The following is a 26,341-nucleotide window of genomic DNA, read 5'->3' on the forward strand; positions in this document are numbered from 1 at the left end:
TCACATGATCCACCCTGTCAAGTTAACACCGCAAAAAAAAAAAAAAAAAACTGCCAAAAAAAACATTTTTTAACACTTTACATCACAAAAAGTGTAATAACAAGCAATCAAAAAGTCATATGTACTCCAAAATAATACCAATAAAAGTTACCTCATGCTGCAAAAATTAAGCCCCATATAAGACAATTGCTCAAAATATAAAAAAAATATGGCTTTCAGAAGGTGGAGACACTAAAAAATAATTGTTTTTCTTTCAAAAATGCTGTTATTGTGTAAAACTAAAACAAATATAAAAAAATAGATAAATTAGGTAGCGCCACATCCGTAACAACCTGCTCTATAGAAATATCACATGATCTACTGCTGAAAGAGAGCCCACGAGAAGTACTGCCCGGCTTTTTCACAGTACAAGAAGTCCAGACACAGCCAGCGACAGTGTATGTTTTACAGTACTACACTGTTCTTGAGAATTTGGCGTGTGTCGGGAGGGAATGGGGGGGGGGGTGGGCACCGGCATCAGGACAGCTACTGCACATTTCAAAGAGAGGGTTGTGGACACAATGCAGGCTACACTTTGGATAGGTGGAAGAGTGATCCCTACTGGCAAATGTCATTCATTCCAGGCCCCCCTCCATAGAAGATTGGAATAATCTTGGAATTACAGATTCTGGGGCCAAAAAGCAGCTTTACATTATATTTCTAATAGGTCCAATAAATATATACATCAATGAAAAGCTGCTTTGCGGTCCAGATAATTCCAAGATCACTGCAATAAATGATATAGGGAGCCTGGAGTAAATGACACTGCCTGTGGCACCCTTTAGCTACACCCCCAAATAAAGTTGTTTCAAGGGGACTAACACCTGGACTATGGCATGCCGGAGGGGGATCCATGGCAAAACTCCCATGGAAAATTACGTAGTTGACGCAGAGTGTGGTAAGTTAAATTTGCAATGCGATTAATATAACCTGTATTAATCGCATTGCGATTACAACTTAGATCTGAGTTCCTAATGGTTGTATTGCTAGAATTGACGAATATAACGAATATAGCACTATATTCTCAATCTTCGTTATATTCTAGCAATACAACCATTAGGAACTCAGATCTAAGTTGTAATCGCGATGCGATTAATACAGGTTATATTAATCGCATTGCGATTACAACTTAGATCCAGTGGCGTTGCGAGGGGGGTGCGGTGGGTACGGGCCGCACCGGGTGACACCAGTCTGATGGGGTGTCACCTGCGGCCTGCCGGCGCAGGAGTTCTCACTCATAAGTTCAACTTTTAAACTTCGCAAGCAAACAAGCACGTCGCGCCGTCACGTGGTAAAGGGGGACGGGGGTGTGACTCACTGCAGCCTGGTGAGTGGTGGGGCGCCGCGGCAGCTGCCCTGCAGGAGTCTCTGGTGCCGGGAGGTAGGTAGAGCGGCTCTTACTTTATAGACCAAATTATTTTAATAATACCCCAATAATAATAAGTTAATAACCTAACCCCTAACCCCATTCATAAATTACTGGTGGATTATTATAGAGACGGCCCCAGGCAAGGAGACATAAGGGGTTGGGTTGAACTGTGGGCTGGGGCCACCCAGCCAAATTTACTAATCTTTGCTGAGGGGGGCCCTCATAAATATAGACCCACATGGTGTGGACCCATTAGGCACTGGCTAGACTGTGGGATGGAGTCTAAGCAATGCCTTAGGCCTCATGCACACTGCCGTTATGCATCCGTTCCGTGCATTGGAGACCGCAATTTGTGGTCCCCAAAGCACGGGCAATATCCGTGCGGCGGCCGGGACGGATTGGGACCCATTCAACTTCGATGGGTCCGTGATCCGTCCGCACCGCAAAAAATAGAACATATTAAAAACAAATTGCGCTGCAGAGGCACGGCCAGAAACACCAAGGAAGCACTCCATAGTGCTTCCGTGGGGTTTCGATCCATGCTTTCGTTCCGCATCTCTGTGATTGCGGACCCATTCAAGTGAATGGGTCCGTATCTGTGATGTGGAGTGCACATGGGCTGTGTGGCCATGGGCACACAACGACCGTGTGCATGAGGCCTAAAACATTAACTCCTGTAAGAAAATAATAATCAATAATACACTTTATTGGCAAAAATTCATAATAGGAAAATTTCCTCTTATACATTTTTGCCAATAAACTGTATAATTGATTTCATGCGTTCTGATATTTTCTTATAGGAGTTTATTGTGTTTTACAGGCATGTGTGATTATTGAGCTGAGCAAGTTGCAATACATGGTAATTGTCCTCTATTCAATTATTGGCTTGGCTTGCTCCTTTATTTTGGTGTTTTACACATATAGCCCCACATTACTGTGTAGACTGTAGTTCACCTGACCTGAATTCTAATAGGCTATGATGTCCTGCTGATCAGCCTGCTGATCAGCTCCGCCCCCTGTGTCCTCCAAGATGAGTCCTGGCTGTGAGGCTGACAGTCTGTGCGCTGCCTGTTGTGCCCAACTGTACTCACGCGCCGCACGGGGCGTACGCGCACAGAAACTCAGCCTGGAGAGACCGTGAGAGGGCAGAAAGCAGCAGCGCTGCACAAGTCAGTATGTAAAAAATTTTAAAGGAGCCGCGCCGCAGAAACGAGTGGGCCCCCTAACTTACAGTGGGCCCCGGCACTAGCCCGGGTATGCCGGGTTCTGACGCCGGCCCTGCAGACCCCATTTGGCTGCCACAGTGGGAAACAATCTCAAAAATTACCTAAGGCAGCATGAACTCTAAATACAGCCCTGGGCAGCTGGCAATACAACTGTATTGCTGTTCTTAGAACAATGATACAGTTGAATTACTATCACCACTCACTCAAAGAATGGCGCAGGCATTTGCCAAGTCAGTTCGTTCAGGTGACATGAGTATGTCATTGTGCAATCCCAAGATGACTTCAACGTGGCTGCCTGAAGCTGGCAACTTGGTCTTCAGGCAGTGGGAAGTCAAGTGAGTATTTTGCAGTTTTATTTTTCTTTTACTGACCTTAGGGTAAAATTGTGTGTGTGTGTTGGTGTGTGTGTTTAAAGGGGTTGATGTATAACTACAGTGGGGGCTGGGGGCAATATAATGGGTATTTCACCTACTGGGGCACTATATAGGGTAGACTTTTAAACTACAGGGGGGCACTAAATGGGGCATTATACCTGTTGGAGGCATGATGTGGGGGGTTATAACTAGTGTTGAGCGGCAGGGGTCATATTCGAATTTACGATATTTCGCAAATATTTTGTAGAATATTCGTTGAATATTCGCAAATTCGAAAATTTGCGATTTTTTTTTTTTACTCTAAAAATCGGAAAGGTAATGATTGTGTAATATGCGAATTTTCAGAATTCGGATTTTCAGGTTCGCATTTTTTATTGAGAATTTTTCAACTTACAACTATTAGACAAAGAAGATTATAGCACTATATTAGCTAAATTGCTCTATATTTGATTTTTTTCGAATATTCTCTATATTGCTATAACTTATTTTTTTGAATATTCGTAATATTCTAAAACAAGAATATATAGCAATATAGCGAATATTCAAAAAAAACGAATATAGAGCAAAATTCGCAAACACTACTACTCCTAAAGTCGAGTATATTGCAGCCTTCTTATTGGCCCACAAGCTAGATGCAGTGAGGGATCATGTGTACTGATAAAAATAAAATATAAAAAAATCGAAAAAATAAATAAAAAAATTAATTTGAATATTCAAAATTACGAATATATGTAACTATATTCGAAATATTCGCGAATTTTCGAAGTACCTATATTCGCGATAAAAATTTGAAATTCGAATATTCGTGATCAACACTATTATAACTACAAGGAGACTCTTCAAGTACTCAGAGCAAAGAAGGGGGCATTATACCTACTAGGGGCACTATGTTGGGGCTTATTGTAACTACATATGGACTATAAGTTCTGTGGGCACTACAGGAAGGTAATATAAGTACTGATGGAACTACAGTGAGCATTATACCTATTGAAGGCACCACAGGAGGGCATTAAAGGGTGGGAAAGATAGGCACTCTGGAAAAGAATTATTGCTATTGGTAGGACTTTTATATTACTATAGGGGACTGTATGTATGGTAGTAAAATTTCTGCAGTATAGAATTTGGGGGCATTGGGGAGCATAGCGGGCAAAGTATTGGAGGCAGCTGCAGGATAATATTGTTGGGGTAGCAGGGTGGAAGGATGATAACAATAGAAAAGTGAGGAACCTAAGATGTCTGATCTACATTTGAAGAGACACAACCTGTAAGGCAATGAATATAACAGGTTTGAAGTGCTGGATAGGCCTATATGTTTGGTAGCGCAGACTGTAATGTCCATCCAGCAAGTAAAATATGTGTTTAGTGCTATGGCGTGTGTGTGTGTGGGGAAGGGGGGCAGCGTAGATACTTCGAGAATGTGGCACATATGCATTGGGGCTTGGGCCCCGGATCTTTTTAAACCCTAGCAACGCCCCTTGGGAGAACAATGTCAGATGTGCTCCTACACTGACAGACATGAAATGCTGCTGTGGGCAGTAATATTGTGTCTATATGTCCTGCATTTCAGTAAACTGCTATTAACCTGTTAGATGATTGGACAGTTAACTGAATGCCAGAGATCACATGACAGATTTGAAGGTCACATGGTCACATGACTGACTCCATCTTTACTCCTATTCAGATCTCCTCTGGAAGCATTTTATAGGAATATATATATATCAATATTTTATTTTTTTTATTTATAGAGAGGCTATTGTGTGAATATAATAAAGTTGCTGTGAGCAAGATTTTAAATACACATATATCATAAAATTGTATAACTACCTATTCTCTAAACAAACAAATGTACTAATTAAAACCGGAATATCTCTTTAAAGGGAACCTGTCATGTGGATATTTGATTATAATCTAACTAATTATATACAATCATTAACTACTAAAAAGTACCTTAGATGTATTCACTTACTGGTGTGGCAGATGGTTACCTCATAATATACACACAAAGATGCCACATGCCGCATGCTAATGAGCTGATTTGAGTCCAGCGTGATGTCATTGAGTCCAGCGTTTATTTAATTCAGAGATATAGCCACTCCCCTGCCCACCTGCTGCTGATTCATATGGAAAAAAACTGTCATTTAGCAGCAGGTGGGCGGGGAGAGTCAGGAGCTCATGAATATTCAGGACTCATCATTATCAGCTGGAGCTTTTCAATACAAGATGTTGGCAGATTGACTGGGTCAATTAAAGAAAGTGACCCAGCATTGTGCTAAGAGAATCAGTCACTTATTTATGTTGCCCTTAGTTAGGACACCATAAAACTGGTGACAGGTTCCCTTTAAGAAAATGTATCATAACTCGGGAATGAAGCCTCCGATCAGCAAAAGAAAAACAGTGTATTAATCAGGTGAACCACAACTATGCATCTATTTCAACATTTTTCTCAGTAGCATGTAATGAATGGATACCTTTTGTTATTACAAATTCTTAAAAATATAGACCTGTTTTTCAAAAACTTCATTACTCTTGACTTTGGATTTGCATATTGCTGTTCATTGCAAATAGTGCTTCATTCATAGTAACCTAGTTTGCACCATATGACCTATCTCTGATCTTGCTTATCAGTCCACAGAATCAATAGATGTCAGGACAATAACAATTCTTCCCATTTAAATGCAGACTCATATTGATGCAATACAAGAATATATAAGTATGCTCCAGGGCAAACAGCTATTAACCATGTGCAGAGAACTGGGTTTATACTTTCTTTTTAATACTATCTAGAGCTTTTTAGCAACTAGAATCGAAATATGAAAGACAGGTTACTGTTGCAAAAAGGCTCCTATGAGACATGAGTGAATCGATGCTAAACAAATCAGATTCGTTATGAATTTCACAAAAATTAATCTGCCAAACTAACTTAAAGCTTATGCGATTCATTTCCGATGCATCATTTTACTGTTAACATTGATAGGAAAAACCACGAAGGAGGAAGAAGACGGAGGATTACATGACACTGGGAGGAAGAAGGGGGGAGGACTTGCCATGATTGGCTGAGAGGCTGAAAGACAGCCTTGTCAGCAAATCATGAAGGCAGTAGGCAGGGAGATCCCTATACTGACCTAGAAGAAGTGCCATATTATGTTCATTTTCTGACCTGGAAGGATGTATCTGGCAGTGTTTGACCAAAAAACAACAACAATTAGAAACACAGGCCATTGTAGTTTGATAGGAACACTAGAGAGAGAGAGATGAAATTCTGTAGATTTTAGGGAATTTGATAAGGGAAATATTTCAGGGTGTGAGGGGCTGGTCATAACCTGCTTAATACATCTCTAGTTTGCACATATTGCCAGCACAGCACCCAAGTAGTATTCTGCTGCAAATGCTGAGCAATTGCAGATTTTTTTCAGTGCGTTATAGCCGCGTTATTAAATGGTTTACATTATAGTAAAAGCATTTTAAGGCAATAACTCCATTTTTATGCCCATGTTATTTAATGCATCGCTCAAAGACATTTTACAGCAAACACGTCATTGGTATATTTGTGTTAGCGAAGGCATTATGCCATCAGACAGTGTGTATCAATTAAATTTTACTATAAAAATGTCATTGTTGGACCAGTGATATTAAATGCATAGTTCAAAGACTTTTCTCTGCAAACACTGCACTGTTATATCCATGTTAGCAGATCAATTACTACAGCCCTGGAGAAGCAAAGTAGAGTATGGGAATGGTAGTGGCTCTGGCTGCAACAGTTATTCACAGTGGCAAACCTCATACTGATGCTCCCTAGAACCGGGCAGTGATGGTACACCTTTTATTCCTTCAGTGCACACCCTGATGTTGGGGATCCTGCCTGATGGTAGTTGGGGTGCCCTTGGTGTTAAGAGCGTTGTATGTAGGTGCTATGGCCAGTGATAAGTGGTGGAGTCAGTAACTAGGCCATTTGCAGAAAGTAGAAACATAGGTCTTTCTTTGCATAGAATTGTAGAATGGGCAGAATGGGGGTTCTAGAACTTCTTTCCTCTATCACTCTGAAGTCTCTCTCTGCAGAAAATAAGGCTGGCAATAAGGTTCTTGGCAAATGTCTGTAATTTCCAGCTGAGTGGTACAGAATTAAGATACGGCTAGCCAGAGCCATGTCAAAGTATGTATTAGCAATGTTCCTCTCACAGTAATAAAGTTTCTATCAGCCTTCAAAAACAAATTCTGCTGATCCCATGGACTTCGGTGCCCAAATTGGACCAGTATTCTCTTTCTATCTTGTCTTTTCAAGCCTCCTGTGTCACCTCAAGGGTATTCAGCATGGTGAAAGGCATTGTGACACCAAAACAAAGTTGTCCTCCAACAGTGTACAAAACATGACTTTTCTCACAGTGAATGAGGCTCTGATCCATGAGGATTTTCACATACCTCCACCTGAGGCCAATGAATTGATCTGTCCTTGTTGACGGTACCACTGCTGCTGCCTGACTGCCTACCATCATGTTCCATACCATATGGCTGCTCCACCACTGCCACGGCAGCTACTCCCTGCTGCTAATCCCCAGACCATCACTTCCATTACTACTAAACAGCCACCTATACTACTATTACGATCCCTAAATAGCCATACATACATACAGGGAGTGCAGAATTATTACGCAAGTTGTATTTTTGAGGATTAATTTTATTATTGAACAAGAACCATGCTCTAAATGAACCCAAAAAACTCATTAATATCAAAGCTGAATATTTTTGGAAGTAGTTTTTAGTTTGTTTTTAGTTTTAGCTATTTTAGGGGGATATCTGTGTGTGCAGGTGACTATTACTGTGCATAATTATTACGCAACTTAACAAAAAACAAATATATACCCATTTCAATTATTTATTTTTACCAGTGAAACCAATATAACATCTCAACATTCACAAATATACATTTCTGACATTCAAAAACAAAACAAAAACAAATCAGTGACCAATATAGCCACCTTTCTTTGCAAGGACACTCAAAAGCCTGCCATCCATGGATTCTGTCAGTGTTTTGATCTGTTCACCATCAACATTGCGTGCAGCAGCAACCACAGCCTCCCAGACACTGTTCAGAGAGGTGTACTGTTTTCCCTCCTTGTAAATCTCACATTTGATGATGGACCACAGGTTCTCAATGGGGTTCAGATCAGGTGAACAAGGAGGCCATGTCATTAGATTTTCTTCTTTTATACCCTTTCTTGCCAGCCACGCTGTGGAGTACTTGGACGCGTGTGATGGAGCATTGTCCTGCATGAAAATCATGTTTTTCTTGAAGGATGCAGACTTCTTCCTGTACCACTGCTTGAAGAAGGTGTCTTCCAGAAACTGGCAGTAGGACTGGGAGTTGAGCTTGACTCCATCCTCAACCCGAAAAGGCCCCACAAGCTCATCTTTGATGATACCAGCCCAAACCAGTACTCCACCTCCACCTTGCTGGCGTCTGAGTCGGACTGGAGCTCTCTGCCCTTTACCAATCCAGCCATGGGCCCATCAAGACTCACTCTCATTTCATCAGTCCATAAAACCTTAGAAAAATCAGTCTTGAGATATTTCTTGGCCCAGTCTTGACGTTTCAGCTTGTGTGTCTTGTTCAGTGGTGGTCATCTTTCAGCCTTTCTTACCTTGGCCATGTCTCTGAGTATTGCACACCTTGTGCTTTTGGGCACTCCAGTGATGTTGCAGCTCTGAAATATGGCCAAACTGGTGGCAAGTGGCATCTTGGCAGCTGCACGCTTGACTTTTCTCAGTTCATGGGCAGTTATTTTGCGCCTTGGTTTTTCCACACGCTTCTTGCGACCCTGTTGACTATTTTGAATGAAACGCTTGATTGTTCGATGATCACGCTTCAGAAGCTTTGCAATTTTAAGAGTGTTGCATCCCTCTGCAAGATATCTCACTATTTTTGACTTTTCTGAGCCTGTCAAGTCCTTCTTTTGACCCATTTTGCCAAAGGAAAGGAAGTTGCCTAATAATTATGTACACCTGATATAGGGTGTTGATGTCATTAGACCACACCCCTTCTCATTACAGAGATGCACATCACCTAATATGCTTAATTGGTAGTAGGCTTTCGAGCCTATACAGCTTGGAGTAAGACAACATGCATAAAGAGGATGATGTGGTCAAAATACTCATTTGCCTAATAATTCTGTACAGGGTGTATACTCCCTTGTCTGTTCCATGCTGTGCTGCTACTGCTGTCACTGCTATTGTGACCACATGACGTTATTACCCTCCCCTTTCAACATCCACACTGTACTGCTGCCCCTAATTAAAATGGATTCTTTTCAGGCTCGTACACTCTTTCTTCTTACAATTAGCACTTGTACATGTATAAATATGGACAGTCATCTTTTGACGCTGATGAGAACAAGTCATTTTTTCTTCTAGTGGGGAGCAGTAGTTGCGGTAGTGGTGGCAGTGTTAGCAGCAGCCATATGGTATGGAATATGATGGTAGGCAGGCAGATAGCAGCAGATGCATGATGGTGGAAGCAGCAGCAGCCATTAGGTACAGAACATGAGGGTAGGTAGGCAGACAGTGGCAGGGATGGTAAATAATCAGCAAGGGCAGATCTATTCATTGGCCTAAGCTGGAGCAGTATACAAGTAAAAATACTCATAGATACATGCCTCGTTCACTTTGCCAAACGTGATGTTTTGTACACTGGCGGAGGACAACTGGTAAGTTTGGTTGTCACAATGCCACCTGCTGAAAACCCTCTCTGAGATGACATTCTCCATGTGGGTCCCCAATAGTGGCCAAGGAAATGTGTTAGCTGTTCTTCTACCGCCACCCCTTATTGCATCAGCATGAATGTTTCCTTTAAGATAAATATCAGGGGGATGAGATAATTCATTCAATAGTTATCCCTACTGAGAAATGTTGTGGCCTATTCAAAGGTCTTCAGTACATGACAGGCATCTCTGATGAGCTGCAACTGCCTGACCTCAAAACATGCTACCTGTTGAGGTGGTCTGTGAATGACAATATAATTAATGGCTTTTTGTTGCTCGTACAGGTGCTTTAACATCTGCAAGGTGAAATTCCATAGAGTTGGTACATCATAGATCAAACAGTGTAACTACAGACCCTTCTGCACATAAAGGTTAATATGTGAGGACAGTCTCCTGTAGATGGCCAGCACCCTCTAAAAGCCAGTGTACTTTTTCAAAAAGCATTGCATAACTAGATTCATCACATGCGCCATGCAGGGAGCATGTGTTATTTCCCCCAAATGCAGCAGGCCACAATGTCCCTGCCATTGTCACTGACCACCTTGCACAGTTGGAGTTAGTGAGGATACAGCTAGCAGAATGTTGGTTGCTTGATGTACAGTACGTGCAAGTGATCAGCTGTGTCGCTACTGTCACCCAGGCCCATCACCTGTAACATGGCATGGCACTGCTTCACTTTACACATATGATAGGAGGGAGAGGAGGGGGACTGAGGCTCTGCCTTGTTTCTGCTGAGATGGGACAATGTCCAAGGAGGAGGATGTGAAAGAGGCGGATAAGTGCCTGGTGTGAACCAGACCGACACAAACATGGAGTTGTTAATACGACCTGGCCCTCTTGCTGTGGGGCTGCCTCATCTCAAAAAACATTGACCTAGTCGGCCAGACGTGCACCTTACCGCAAGAATTGCAAGCAGTGGACCACTTTCTCTGCCACGTGACAAGACATGGTGTCGGACTCATAAGTCACCTCCACATCATCTTGTTGTGACTGAGAGGAGGAGTGAGCCATCCAATTTCATCCTCTTTCTTCTTAATGATAACATTGGGCATTTACAAACCCAGGGAGAACTGTTGCTTACTACTACTACTTCTTGCCAGATACCTTGTGCTGCTACAATCCACATTATGGCTCTTGGATGACAAGGACTGATTATTTTGTTTTGAACCCTTCCGTATTACAGAAATGTTATTATGAGGTCTATAAATGAAAAGTCATGGGTATGGGTCTGATTATTAGATAGTACTAGCAAAAATGTAAGTGTTTTTCCTGTAATTTAAAGACACCTGTGGAATTAAATGTCCCAAATCCATCCCCTTCCACAAACACATTGCACACTGGTATTGACAATTTACAATGGTAATAATACAATTTTCGTGTAAAACATTACTAAACACTTCTTGTAAAACTTTACTAAAATGTGTATGACAATGCAATTTTTTGCAGTGAAACATCTTTGAAATACATGCTCTGATGCCGTAATGCCTTCAGTGACAGTTATAATTTGCATTAATTATGTAAAATGTGTTTGCTATATGTACCAATTATCCGTCAGCAATATACAACATATTCAATAACATGCCTATGATAATGGTGTTATGGTTGCCATTTTCTTGTGGTAAAATATCGAACACTTTTTTCGAGTAATAACACGCATTCACTAAAACATAGGTGTGACAATGCAATTTTTTCTAGCAACACCTTCAGTAACATGGTGTAACTTGAGTTACTGATATAAAATTCTTTTGCTGTATCTACCTGTTATTTTGCAGCAATGTGCAATGCATTCAGTAGTTTGACTATAACACAGAGATGCCTAATTACAAATGGTAAATGGAAACTGGTTTCTAGAAAAAATTTAATCCAATTGTGATTCCTCAGTGTCTCAAGAATGTAATTTGTAAGGCAATAAGTCTAGGAAGCGTAGAAAGAAATTTAACCCCTTCCCGACATCAGACATAATAGTATGGCAGATGCTGCGTCTTTAACCTCTTACGGACACAGGGCGTACCTATACGCCCTGATGTCCGAGTCCTTAACCTGTTTGGGACACATGACGTACCGGTACGGCATGATGTCCCGGTACTTAAGGACACATGACGTACAGGTACGTCATGTGTAGTTCCGAACTGGGTGCCTGCTCAAATCATTGAGCAGGCACCCTGGGACAATGCGTGGGGGGGTCCAGTGACCCCCCCCCCGCGTCGGCGATCGCAGTAAACCGCAGGTCAATCCAGACCTGCGGTTTTTCTGCGTTTCCGGGTTATTCGGGTCTCTGGGAAACCGATAACCCGGAACAGGATGGTGATCGGTGGTGTGATAATACACCACGGATCACCATCCTGCGATCCTGAGAGGTGATGGTGACATCACCTCTCAGGATCGTCTCTCATTGGCTGAAGGGGTGGGCGGGCCATTCAAATTATTGCAGCGCTCCTTTCCTCCTCCTTTTGTGTCTGTGAGCCGAGAAGAGAGGAGCGCTGCACGGATCTCCAGAGCCAGCACCCCCATCTGTGCCCAGCACCCCCTTCACCTTCACCAAGGTATTTAGGGAAAGGTTAGGGACAGGTTAGATTAGGCAGGGATATTCAGGAAAAGTTTAGTTAAAAAAAAAAAAAAAAGTTTTGGGTTTCATCACCCTAAATCGGGTGTCTGGGGTCCACAGCACAGCTGTGTGACCCTAGACCCCCCAGGGGTGCTGCAGCTTGCCCCCCTGCCCCCCCACAACTTTTTTTGGGGCGCAAGCATTTTTATTTTATTTTTTCTGCGTACGCTGACTGTGGCCGGCACTCTCAGCGCCTGGCCACTGTTAGCGCATCGCACACCCCACCGCTGATCAACTTTTAATTTTTTTCACATTTTTGGGCCTTTTTTTATTTATTTTTCTTTCGTCTGTTAGGTTTAGAGTAAGTCCGCAAACACCCGTGCCCCCACACACATGCACACCAAATAAAGATTTACACACACGCACACCAAATAAAGATTTACACACACGCACACCACACACTCCCCTATGGCCTGCCGGATGTTCTCGGCCGAGGAGGCATACACCCAGCTTGCCTCCGAGTCCGAGAGCCCCAGTGAGGACGAGTATGACCCCACTTTCCTTTTGTCATCCGCGTCCTCCTCATCATCTAGCGATGATGATGAGCCCCCAAGGCGGCAGAGACATGCTAGGGACCCTGTGGCCCACACTAGTACGAGCAGCTCTGGGGCTCGTACTAGTTTTCCGGCCCACCAGTTAAGTCCACCAGAGCCCCCTATCTGTGAACTTGCATGGTGTACCCCAGAGCATTTTGAGCCCGCGATTCCTGATTTTGTAGGCCAACCAGGAATCCAGATTTCCACAGTGGGCTTCACTGAATACAACTACTTTAGTCTTTTTTTCAGTGACCACTTTGTAAATCTGATGGTGGAGCAAACGAACCTGTACGCCCAACAGTTCGTTGCTCAACACCCGGGCTCCTTTTTGGCTAGGGCCAGTGGCTGGACTCCGGTCAGTGCAGCCGAGATGAGGACGGTTTGGGGACTTGTGCTGCACATGGGCCTAGTCAAAAAACCTAGTGTCAGGCATTACTGGAGTGGGGACGTCCTCTACCAGACCTCACTTTACAGTACGGCCATGACACGCTCCCGGTTTGAGGCCATCCAAAAATGCCTGCATTATGCAGATAATGCAGCATGTCCCCCCCAAGATGATCCTGCCTATGACCGCCTGTACAAAATCAGGTCGGTCATCGATCCAAATTTTTGGAGGCCTATGTACCAGGAAGGGAGGTCGCTGTTGATGAGTCTCTCATTGCTTTCAAGGGGAGACTCATTTTCTGCCAGTATGTTCCCTCTAAGAAGGCGAGGTATGGCCTGAAGCTGTACAAACTTTGTGAGAGTACCTCAGGGTACACTTACAAGTTTTGTGTGTACGAGGGGCGAGATTCCCATATTTAACCCCTAGAATGTCCCCCCACTCTGGGTGTTAGTGGGAAATTTGTGTGGGACCTTATGCACCCACTGCTAGATAAGGGTTACCACCTGTACGTGGATAACTTTTATACTAGTATCCCCTTGTTCCAGTCCCTCGCCGCCAGATCCACGTCTGCTTGTGGGACCGTGCGTAAAAATCAATCGGCCTCCCTACCCACCCCCTCCAGGTACCTATCCCCAGGGGTGAAACCCGTGCCCTTACCAGTGGAAACCTGTTGCTGGTCAGATATAAGGACAAGAGGGATGTCCTTGTACTGTCTACAATTCACGGTAACGACATCACCCCTGTCCCTGTGCGAGGTACCACGGCAACGGTCCTCAAGCCGTGGACTACAATCGGTATATGGGAGGAGTTGATCTCTCTGATCAAGTCCTCAAGCCATATAACGCCATGCGCAAAACCGGGGCATGGTACAAAAAAGTTGTGGTCTACTTGGTACAGGTTGCCTTGTACAACTCTTTTGTGCTGTCCCAGAGCGCTGGCAACACAGGGAAATTCCTGCAGTTCTATGAGGCAGTCCTCAAAGCCCTGATCTTTTCTGACCGGGAAAGAGCAGGCCAGAGTACCTCGGGAACTGGAGGCACCCGGATCGTTCCTGGCCAACACTTTCCAGGTGTGGTCCCCCATACTGGAAAGAAGGGACGGTCCGAAAAAAAAAGTGCAGAGTGTGTCACAGGAGGGGGATACGGAAGGACACCACCACTCAGTGTGACATGTGCCCCGATCATCCGAGCCTCTGCATTGACGGTTCCTTCAGGGAGTACCACACTTTCATGGAGTACAAAATTTATAATCCCCTTCCCCAACTTTAATTCTATTTGGCCAGACACAATCGCCCAGAAAAAATAAAATAAATAAAATAAAATAAAACTATGGCTCTCAGACTTTAGAGACACTAAAACATTTTTATTTTATTTCAAAAATTATATTATTTTTTGCAAAACTAAAATAAATAAAAAAAGTATACATATTAGGTATCGCCGCGTCCGTAAGAACCTGAACTATAAAAATACCACATGACCTAACCCCTCAGATGAACACAGTCAAAAAAGAAAAAAAATTGCTGTTTTTATTAAATTTTTTGGACTGTGTTAATCTGAGGGGTTAAGTCATGTGTTATTTTTATAGAGTAGATTCTTATGGACTCGGCAATACCTAATATGTCTACTTTTTTAAATTTATTTAGGTTTTACACCATAATATCCTTTTTTAAACAAAAAAAAAAATAAAACATTTTAGTATCTCCATAGTCATTTTTTTTTAATTTATTTTTTTAGCCGATTGTCTAAGGTAGAAGCAAATTTTTTGCGGGATGAGAGGACGGTTTTATTGGCACTATTTTGGGTTGCATATGACTTTTTGATCGCTTGCTATTACACTTTTTGTGATGAAGAGTGACAAAAAAATGGCTTCAAATGGGTCATGGTGTAAATAAATCAGTCCAGCAAAATCTGCCTTCCAGAAACCATATGGTGTTCCTTTCCTTCTGCGCCCTGCCGTGTGCCCGTACAGTAGTTTATGACCACATATGAGGTGTTTCTATAAACTACAGAATCAGAATAATAAATATTGAGGTTTTTTTTTGCTGTTAGCCCTTGCTTTCTAACTGGAAAACATGGATTAAAATGGAAAATTAGCCCAAAAATTTAAATTCTGAAATTTCATCTCCATTTGCCAATAACTCTTGTAAATAGGGTCTGCCCTATTAGGCCCTTTAGGATGAGAATTTAAAAGTTTTTAAAATCAGTTTTGAATACCTTGAGGGGTGTAATTTCCAAACTGGGGTCATTTTTGGGTTGTTTCTATTATGTAAGTGACTTCAGACCTGAACTGGTCCTTAAAAAGTGGGTTTTGGAAAATTTCAGAAAAATTTCAAGATTTTCTTCTAAACTTCTAAGCCTTGTACCATCCCCAAAAAATAAAATGTCATTCCCAAAATGATCCAAACATGAAGTAGACATATGGGGAATGTAAAGTAATAACTATTTTTGGAGGTATTACTATGTATTATAGAAGTAGACAAATTGAAACTTGGAAATTTGCTAATTTTTCTAAATTTTTGGTAAATTTGGTATTTTTTTATAAATAAAAATGATTATTTTTTTTACTCCATTTTACCAGTGTCATGAAGTACAATATGTGACAAAAAAAAACTATCTCAGAATGGCCTGGATAAGTAAAAGCGTATTAAAGTTATTCATACATAAAGTGACATTGGTCGGATTTGCAAAAAATGGCCTGGTCCTCTTAAGGTAAAAATGAGCCCGGTCCTTAAGGGGTTAAAGATTATGCCCACTCCATAGTAGAGCTAACGCCTTATTTACCTGGTACCTGCTGTTTCACAAATTGCCACGTCAGGATTATGAAAGCTGTCTGTTTTTGAAGGATCTGTAATCTAGAACTAGTTACCGGAAGATGAACTGACAATAGCCTTCCAACAAATACACCTGAAAGTGACCAGACCAGTCTCTCACTCCCTCGCTCTCTTTCCCTGATCAAACTCCAGAATTCCCAAATGTGTCCCCTATTCTCTCCCGGGAATCTTCATATAATGTCCCTATTATATTATATAAGTCTTATGTTTACAACAGATTTTTTATTTTTTTGTTGCAGACAGAGCAACAGTACAACATCCTTTCAGGTCAAAAGTACAAGGCAGAATGGCACCAGGTTGGGGGCGGAGCTAGCGCCTGAACTGACTGGAAGCATGCAGCAGTAGCTCCGTCAGTTAAATCGCCCATACAACTTGGTTTTTCAGCCTATTCGATCCAGGATGGTGAAGATAGGAGGCTCTAAAGTGACCAGACCAGTCTCTCACTCCCTCGCTCTCTTTCCCTGATCAAACTCCAGAATTCCCAAATGTGTCCCCTATTCTCTCCCGGGAATCTTCATATAATGTCCCTATTATATTATATAAGTCTTATGTTTACAACAGATTTTTTATTTTTTTGTTGCAGACAGAGCAACAGTACAACATCCTTTCAGGTCAAAAGTACAAGGCAGAATGGCACCAGGTTGGGGGCGGAGCTAGCGCCTGAACTGACTGGAAGCATGCAGCAGTAGCTCCGTCAGTTAAATCGCCCATACAACTTGGTTTTTCAGCCTATTCGATCCAGGATGGTGAAGATAGGAGGCTCTAGGGCTGGCGATTCTTCCAGCCAACACAGAACCTCGAATAACGAAGGGGAGATGGATAAATTTATAAAAAAAGCGGCCTCTGCCTATGCCGCAAGAGAATCCAAGATGGCGCCGACCCCGCCGCGCACCACAGGCCACAAGCAGACGGAGGCTCGCTCTAAACCCCCAGACCCCTCCCAGGGGAGAGAGGTCAATATCAACTCATTCCTGGATTCTCTCCAACTCCCGACTCTTACAATATCCCAACCATTCACTATCTCCGAATTGACGTTGGCTGTTAACTCCACCCCTAAAGGTCAATGCCCAGGCCCTGACGGCCTCGCCTTATCATACTACTCAGCCTTCAAAAACTCCCTCCTTCCCTTCCTACTACCCATATGGAACCTCTCTATGCTCAACCACTCCATCTCTGCTGACATGTCTAGAGCCACCATCACAATCATCCCCAAGGAGGGCAAGGACCCAACAACATGCTCCAGTTACCGCCCCATCTCACTACTCAATGTAGATCTTAAACTATTAGCCAAGATGCTTGCCACTAGATTACAAGGCCTTCTACCCAGCTTGATTCACTCTGATCAGGTGGAATTTGTCAGGGGACGTAAAGGGAAGGACAACACCACAAAGGTCTTAAATGCCCTATTCTATGCTACCCACAAATCCACCCCTCTGGTCTTGATCGGCACGGACGCCGAAAAAGCATTTGACAGGGTTGACTGGTCTTATATCAGGTTGGCTCTGTCTAGATTTCTGATCCCTGAACCCTACATCAATGCAGTGTTCTCTATGTATACCCACTCTTCGGCGTCCGTGTCGTTCAATGGAATCTTATCCTCTCCTTTCCCAATCAGGAATGGAACGTGACAGGGGTGCCCTCTCTCTCCCCTCCTCTTTGTCCTGGTGATGGAGACTCTTCTGCAAGCTCTCAGACAGGAAAGTAAAATCAGAGGCCTATCTGTGGATGGTTATCAGTTTAAGCTTGCTGCTTTTGCAGACGACTTACTGATCCTCACAACTAACCCCTGTAAATCTATGAACATCATCCTTTCGATACTTGGCCCCTTTGGTTCCCTATCCAACTTTAAAGTTAATCCCTCCAAATCTCAGGTGCTGATAAAACTTACCAGGAAAGGTTAAAGGACCTTAATATGTATAGCTTGGAAGAAAGAAGAGACAGAGGGGATATGATAGAAACTTTTAAATACATAAAGGGAATCAACTCGGTAAAGGAAGAGAGCATATTTAAAAGAAGAAAAACTACCACAAGAGGACACAGTTTTAAATTAGAGGGGCAAAGGTTTAAAAGTAATATAAGGAAGTATTACTTTACTGAGAGAGTAGTGGATGCATGGAATAGCCTTCCTGCAGAAGTGGTAGCTGCAAATACAGTGAAGGGGTTTAAGCATGCATGGGATAGGCATAAGGCCATCCTTCATATAAGATAGGGCCGGGGGCTATCCATAGTATTCAGTATATTGGGCAGACTAGATGGGCCAAATGGTTCTTATCTGCCGACACATTCTATGTTTCTATGTTTCTATGTTTCTATGTTTCTATGGTCTCTCACACCCTACTCTCTTGTCCCTCAAGAAGAACACCCCATTTAACTGGCACACCCAACAACTGACATACCTCGGGGTGAAGCTTACCCCTTATCTTTCTGATTTATTTAAGCTGAACTACAAACCCCTACAACTCTCAATGGCCGCCCAGCTGGACTCATTTGACTTTCCATACCTGTCCTGGTTTGGGAGGAAGAACATCTTCATGTCTCTGGTAATCCCAAGACTAACTTACTTGATGCAAGTACTCCCTATTGAGATCCCCAAAAACTATTTTGCCACCCTAAATAAGCTGATTCACAGATACATATGACAGGGGAGAAGTTCACGTATCTCATTTGACACGCTTACTAAGTCTAGAGCCCATGGAGGTATTGATTTGCCTGTACCTGAAACTTACATGAAAGCTATCCAACTTTCCAGGGCTGTGGATTGAATTAGAAACCCCTCCCATAAAACATGGATTGTCCTGGAGAATGCCTTCTTCCACATCCCTGCCCTTCTGCTGGCTGACAGACCACCTCCGTCACCTAGCTCAATTTCCAACTCCATGATTCGTAATACATTAAAGGTTTGGGGGTGGTTCTTGGCCAGCGGTGGGGCTTTGGCACTACCCTCCCCCCTCTTACTTGTTAAGGATGTTTTAGCTCTAGCTTCTAAAGAGTTAAGGGAAAGCTGTCCTATCCCCTTAAGGTCTTCCAGGCTCCCCATCTCCGATATTCTGGATCTGGACGGCTGTATACTTCCCGAGTCTGAACTTCACGTGAAGCTGGGACTACCCACTGAAAACTATATGCTTATGCGTTTTCTTAAATCGAAAATACTCCTTCTTATAAAAAACACTCCCCCCCCCCCCCAGAGAGGCTAGCTGGTTTGAGAGGCTGATAGGCAACCTGCTACCTCCTCCCAAAATAATATCAACAATATATAAGTCTCTTAAGACATCTCCTTCTAGTCCAAAACCTGCTGCAATTGGTCTTTGGGAGAGGGATTTAAAGCGGACCCTGTCAACTTCTGAAACAACAAAAATAATGATCACCCCACACAAGATCTCTAGATGCATTTGCATCCAAGAAAACAGTTACAAAATCCTATTACGCTGGTATAGGACCCCAGACAAGACATGTCTTTATAGACCAGGATCTCCAGATGTTTGTTGGAGATGCCACAAGTAAAAGGTACCTACTTCCACATCTGGTGGTCTTGCGAACCAATCAAGGCCTGGTGGTCTGAAATAGTTAAAATTAGCAACCAGATTTGCAAGACCTCTTTTCCCTGCACCCCAGAACTGGTTCTGCTTACTCTCGGGGTGGGAGGAGTAAACCCACATAAGGCTTCTCTCTACTCTTTACTATTAGCAGCGGCCAGATTGCTTTTGCCCCCCCACTGGCTCTCTTCTGAAACCCCAAAGGTAGATCACTGGGTAAATAAGGTCGACCAGATCTACAGATTCGAAGAAATTTCCCACTGGGAACTAATACTCTAGGTCTACTTTCCTTCAGATATGGTCACCCTGGAGAAGTTATAGGGACTTCTCATGATCCCCTTCTTTACTCCACTTTACCCCACCTGTGCCACAGGAATCATGCTTTAACATAAGTATTATTCTAACTACAGCAATCACTCCTAAAATCCCATGTCTAACTGTTGTTATGGTTATGTTACTGTCTATATATGCCATTTTGCCTATGCACTCCGGTTTACGCTACGACAGCAATAGTAAATGATGTCTGAGTGACACCAACATGTTATAGAATTAAGATAAAAAAATAAAAAGTGGCGTGGGGGATCAAGATATATGTCTATCACCTTCATATGTAGCTATTACTTGTATGACTTTACCTGATACTACATAATGTATGGCTATATTTAACCACTTGACAAAACAATAAAAATTTTAATAAAAAAAAAAAAAGAATGGCACCAGGTTTTCTCTTTTCCTTCACACAGGCTACAACTTGCTTGCCTACAAGGCTTCTCCTCTTATACCGACAAGATACAACATGAACCCTGGAGTACTTAGAGGAAATCTGTCACCAGCGACCTCCCTATTAAACTGTTTGCATAGACACAAAGCTGTAGTTAACCAGATTAAAATGCTGTTTTATTTAGTTAATATAATATGCAAATTAGACCATTGGTGCATTGATTACATCTCCATAGCTCTTGCTGCACCCAAGCTCTGCTCCATTCTGTGGCTAGCCTGACCTCCATATTGACACTTTGCTGCCTATCTTAACCTCAGTCTGTTTATCATTAAGCTTGTACTCTGCCTACTCTGACCTCAACCTGTCCATGTCTACATTTTTGCCTAACCCTTAGGTGCTCTTCACCAATGTCTCTGACCCCTGTGGGTAATCTGTTAGCCACACAAAGACTACTACAGGAGGTAACAGTGGCTCCCCTGCAGCGAAGTCTAGGTTCTTGTATAGGGGTCAAAGGGTAAATATAAGGGGACTTCCAGAATAATGCCCTTAAGGTTAGCCCAAAGTCAAATCTGTTGGTTAACATAGTTTGTTTTAAACCTACTGCCATAACAGTATCACATTCTGTATATGGAATTCTTTGGCCATTTTTCCATAAACTTCTATATAGACTTGAAAAACACCAGAAAAAAAAATGCTGTGAATAACACATAAAAAAAAATGTCCAAAAACATGCAGAGGAACTCTAAATATAGAAGAAGCCCAACAAAGCTCACTGAAATAAAATCTAAAGTAAAAAAAATAAAGTATAAACCACTTTTTTCCCACTAAAACATGGTTTGTTGTGCAAAAGTATTACAATAAAAAATAAATTTGATTTTTCCATAACCATCTTAAAATGCCTTTCAAAAATGCAACTCGTTGCACAAAAAAAAACCTTGAACAGCTACACTGACCTTCAAAAAAAAATGTAGCTCTTGAAATGCAGTAATAGCCAACTTCCTTAAGGGGTTAAACAACAAAATGACATTTTGCATTCATTTCATTTTGTTGACTGGATATGCTATAAAAAAAAAGATCTTCATTTATTTTTCACAAATTTTTATTCTTTTTCTCTCCCCAAGCTCTGGAACGCTACGACAGCAATAGTAAATGATGTCTGAGTGACACCAACATGTTATAGAATTAAGATAAAAAAATAAAAAGTGGCGTGGGGGATCAAGCGTCCAAAATTTTTGTATTGACAGGGTCAGAATGTCTGTCCATATGACAATCAGAAGGGTTGGTTGTCAGAAGAAAAAGTGGCTCGTTGTGAGCGAGCCTCAAAAATTCTCCCTTTAATTGGGAGTAGCAGCAGTGCAGTGTGGATGTGTAAAGTGTATGGTACAGATATAGTGGCATGCGGCCGCAATAGTAGTAGTAATAGTGGTGGCAGTAGGGGATTAACAGAGAGGAGCAGCAGCAGCTGTGGGAGCGGTGGCTGCAGCAGCAGTCATATGGTACATGTTGGCGTACAGTCGTACAGAAAGTGGTGGTAGGCAGGTCGCAGCAGTGGCATGATGGCAGTGGTGGCATTAGCCATACGGAATATGATGGTTGGCTGGTCGCAGCAAATGCTTACTGGTGGAGGTGGCATGATAGAAGAAGCAGCAGCAGCCATACAGAATGCGATGCTTGGAATGTGACAGCAGTGGCATGATGGAGGTAGGCAAGCAGACAGCAACTGTAACAAGATGGGGCACTGCCAGCAAACCAGAGGAGTGTGAAAATCCTCCTGAATTAATGCATGGTTCAGTTTGATAAAAGTGATGTTTTGGACACTGCTGTAGGACAACTTAGTCCGTTTGGGTGTCACCATGCCCCCCATGGAGCTGAAAACCCTCTCCGAGATGGCACTGGAGGCTGGGCAAAAAAAAAAGAAAGAGAGTGTGCTGTGCCAGTTTGGGCCACTATTCCAGTCTGTCTGCCCTGAAATCCATGGGGTCATGAAAAAGAGTATGCACCAAAGACTGGCCAGAGTTTAGGTAGGCCTGAACCTGGGCATTGAGGCTGGAGCTGTCGGCTTTCTGAATGGCCTCAGCCTGGCAAGGCACATGGAAAAACTGCTCCATTATTTTGAGGAGACTAAAAAAGCTGCTGTTACTGGTGCTGCAGGTTCTGCTGCTCGTGGCAGTGGGAGGAGGGTGACTCTGCAGGAGGCGGAGAGGGGTCTCCCTTTCAGACATGCTGGTGGCAGGTGCCTGCTCACCATAAGCTGTGGCATGCTGCATACATGATGTTTCCTGGTAATAACGCAAATTGTCCTCCCTTTCTGTAAGAGGAAAACATTCCCCTACTTTGATTTGGTAGCGATAGTCTAAAAGCATGGCTATCCAGTAGTCATCAGATTGTTTGATGTCAACGATACATGAAGGCGAGCATACAGGTTGCCATTCTGGCCAGCATGCCTGGGAGCCAGTTCTTTCCGGCTCCACCCCCCAATGAGACGATTGGGTGTCTTGGCTGCTGCTATCCTCATCATCGTCCTTTTGCTTTTCCACTTCTGACTCCTCCTCCTCTTGAAGTGGCAGCTTCTCATTGTCATCATCCTCCTACATGGCACTCCATAGAGAGTGGACAGCAAGATGTGGCAGCTGCTCTTCATCCGCCATGAACCCCTGCTGCATGATCATCAGCATCTGTTCTAAGATAAATATGAGAGGAATTAGATCATTCATGCTGCAGTTGTCCCTGCTGACAAACTTTGTGGCCTCTTAGAAGGGCTTCAATATTCGACAGGCATCTCGGATGAGCTGCCACTGCCCGACCTCGATGCAACACACGTTCCCTGCTGTCTGGTGCATGACAAAATCGTTCACGGCTTTCTGCTACTCGTACAGACACTTGAGCATGTGCAATGTTAAATTCCAGTGAGTTGGCATATCACGTATTAAACGGTGTAGCAGCAGGCCTTTCTGTCGCTGCAGGTCAAGGAGAGTGTTCCTCACCACATAGGAGTGGCTGAAGTGCTTGGACAGTCTTCTGGACTTTGCCAGCACCTTGCACAAGCCAGCGTACTTATTTAGAAAGCGTTGCACCACTAGGTTGATGATGTGCATGTTGCAGGGAGCATGTGTTATTTCGCCATGGTTCAGTGCAGCCTAGATGTTGTGCCCATTGTCGATGACCATGTTGCCCAGTTGGGAGTCGGCAAGGTGACAGCCAACGGGATGTTTGCTGCTTGATGTACTTCAGCAACTGCTCGCCTGTGTGGCTATTGTCACCCAGGCTGATCAGCTCCAGCACGGTGTAGCAATGCTTGACTTGACATATGTGATAGAAAGGAGGAGTAGTGCAAGCGACCCTCTGCCCTGCTGCTGTTGGGGACAAGAATGTGTCCATGGAGGAGGAGCATAAGTGACTGTTGTGGGACCAAGGCTAACACAATCATGGGAAGGGTTCAAAGGGACCTGGCCTCATTGCCGGGGGTGCTACCTCGCCACTGCCAGAAAAAACATTGACCCAGTGGGCCGTCAAAGACATGTACTTACCCTGCCTGTAAGAGCTGCTCCAAGTGTCCACTGTAAGAGTGCAAACCAGAGATTGCTATTTGGGTGTAATAATGCAGGCTAGAAATATTTCAGTGAGGCTTTAAGCCATTATCTCCCTAAAGGCAGCAGACTTGACTAAATGGTACTGCAGCAACTGGACTGCCAACACCTTGGCAAGGTGGGATTGAAGCTTCTGCACTATTTTTAAACATGTAGAGTTTTTTCCTTGCAACGCATTCCTTTATTGATGGCTGACGATAGAGCGAAGGAGGAGTCTAAGCATGAGGAGGATTATGACAATGTGAAAAACACCATACTGCCCATGGATGAAGATTGGCTGCCACAAGGGGGAACAGGAGAAGGGGGGACTCCTGCTAGGGTGGCTGGTTGCCACCTATGTTTGCCTACTGGATGGAGTGGTGATGATGATTCATGTGGTTCAATAAAGCTGTGGTGCCTATGTTTGTTTTTGCCTGCCCATTTTTTATTTTACTCTTGCACAGCTTGCACTAGGCAATGCTTTTGTATTCTGCCAGACGGGAGATACTCACACAGCAGAGATAGAGGCAGCCAAGCTCAGCTTAGCTCTGGCACGTTTTGAGCCTAACCTACCCACAGCATCAGCGTCATCCCCAGATCCTGAAGCAGACATGGCCTTGGCTGTTTTTTGAAAGGTAATTAGCCTCTGTTATTTATTGCCATCACCCTCCTCCTCTGATGTTGACACCTCAGCACCCTGCACCAGCTCCCAGATCCTGTCCAGCACACAATCGTCATCGTAGTCCTCACTCTGCCTTCCGTTTGTATCAGACTGTGGTATATCATGGTGGATTATTTGGCCCCCCTCCCCTGCTCTGGCCAAACTGCCACTGTCACTGCCCCCTAATGATAATACTGCGGCTTTGAGGGCCAGTACTACCACCACCAACACAGCTATGCCTGGGGTCTGCAGCCACCTGCTCCATCTCGTCCTCAGGGCAGTACAAACAGTAAATGCTCTCACACAAGTCATCAACAGGGAGACTCTCTTGACTATCTGTCATATGGTGTGGTTTTCTTGCCATTTCTTAGTAAAATGGAAGGCACCCCACTAGGAAGGGGCATTGAAGACAGAGAGGACTCCACTGAAAGCCTTATCTGGGGCTGCAAGGAGGAGGACCAGAAGGAACACTGTTACCCCTGGTTCCATGGCACAGTGTTGGACTCAGAAGTCACCTCCATGTCATCCTGCTGCGACTGAGAGGTGGAGTGAGCCTTCCAATCCACAATCTCATCCTATTTCTCCTCAACAATAATGTTGCAGCTTTCCTAAACCAGCAGAGACAACTGCAGCCTACTACTACTACTACTGTTTCTGGACGGATAACTGGTGCTGCTACAACCCACATTCTGACTCTGGTCTTTTGTTTTGAACTCTTACGTAGCCCGGACATTTTTGGGCCTCTCAGATAATGTTGTGCATTACCCTGTGTATTGGTGTAGTAATCGCGTATATATGCTGGTTGGTTTGAACATATAGTTAACAACATTCCCTCCCTCCCCCCTCCCCCCAAAAAATTGATTAGAAACATGTGGAGACAAAAAGAAAATTGCATTTAGGCATAAATTTGTTATCACTCACAGATATTTTTGTGCGCTACCCTGTGTATTAATGTATTAATCACATATATATGCTGGCTTGAATATAATCAACACGTATTATTGTAGTAATTATATATATATATATATATATATATATATATTCAACGAATGAAGAGGCAGCACTTCCAGTTTTTGGTGATAGGGTGACGACCCCAAACTTTATTCCCAGCAACGTTTCAGCCTTCTCAATGAGGCCTTTGTCAAGGAGTTTGAACACACCTTCTCATTCAAAGAGTTTTTTTTATTTTCATGACTATGAAGGCATCAAAACTATGAATCAACACATGTGGAATTATATACATAACAAACAAGTGTGAAACAACTGAAAATATGTAATATTCTAGGTTCTTCAAAGTAGCCACCTTTTGCTTTGATTACTGCTTTGCACACGCTTGGCATTCTCTTGATGAGCTTCAAGAGGTAGTCCCCTGAAATGGTCTTCCAACAGTCTTGAAGGAGTTCCCAGAGATGCTTAGCATTTGTTGGCCCTTTTGCCTTCACTCTGCGGTCCAGCTCACCCCAAACCATCTCGATTGGGTTCAGGTCTGGTGACGGTGGAGGCCAGGTCATCTGGCGCAGCACCCCATCACTCTCCTTCATGGTCAAATAGCCCTTACTTTCAAAGTTTTCCCAATTTTTGGGCTGACTGACTGACCTTCATTTCTTAAAGTAATGATGGCCACTCGTTTTTCTTTACTTAGCTGCTTTTTTCTTGCCATAATACAAATTCTAACAGTCTAGTCAGTAGGACTATCAGCTGTGTATCCACCTGACTTCTCAACGCAACTGATGGTCACAACCCC

General features: G+C 43.3%; 1 long non-coding RNA gene across 1 annotated transcript; it reads right to left on the bottom strand.

The window, feature by feature from the left end:
* Window positions 1-1,878: 1,878 nt before the first annotated feature.
* On the bottom strand, window positions 1,879-25,373 carry LOC120987038. Its single transcript, XR_005775891.1, has 3 exons — window positions 25,363-25,373; window positions 13,766-13,771; window positions 1,879-2,027 (listed from the first exon to the last, which is right to left on the bottom strand). It is a non-coding gene; the product is annotated as an uncharacterized LOC120987038 (long non-coding RNA).
* Window positions 25,374-26,341: the final 968 nt, after the last annotated feature.

This window comes from Bufo bufo, chromosome 1 (genome assembly GCF_905171765.1).
Source record: "Bufo bufo chromosome 1, aBufBuf1.1, whole genome shotgun sequence".
In the NCBI taxonomy this organism is placed as follows: Eukaryota; Metazoa; Chordata; class Amphibia; order Anura; family Bufonidae; genus Bufo; species Bufo bufo.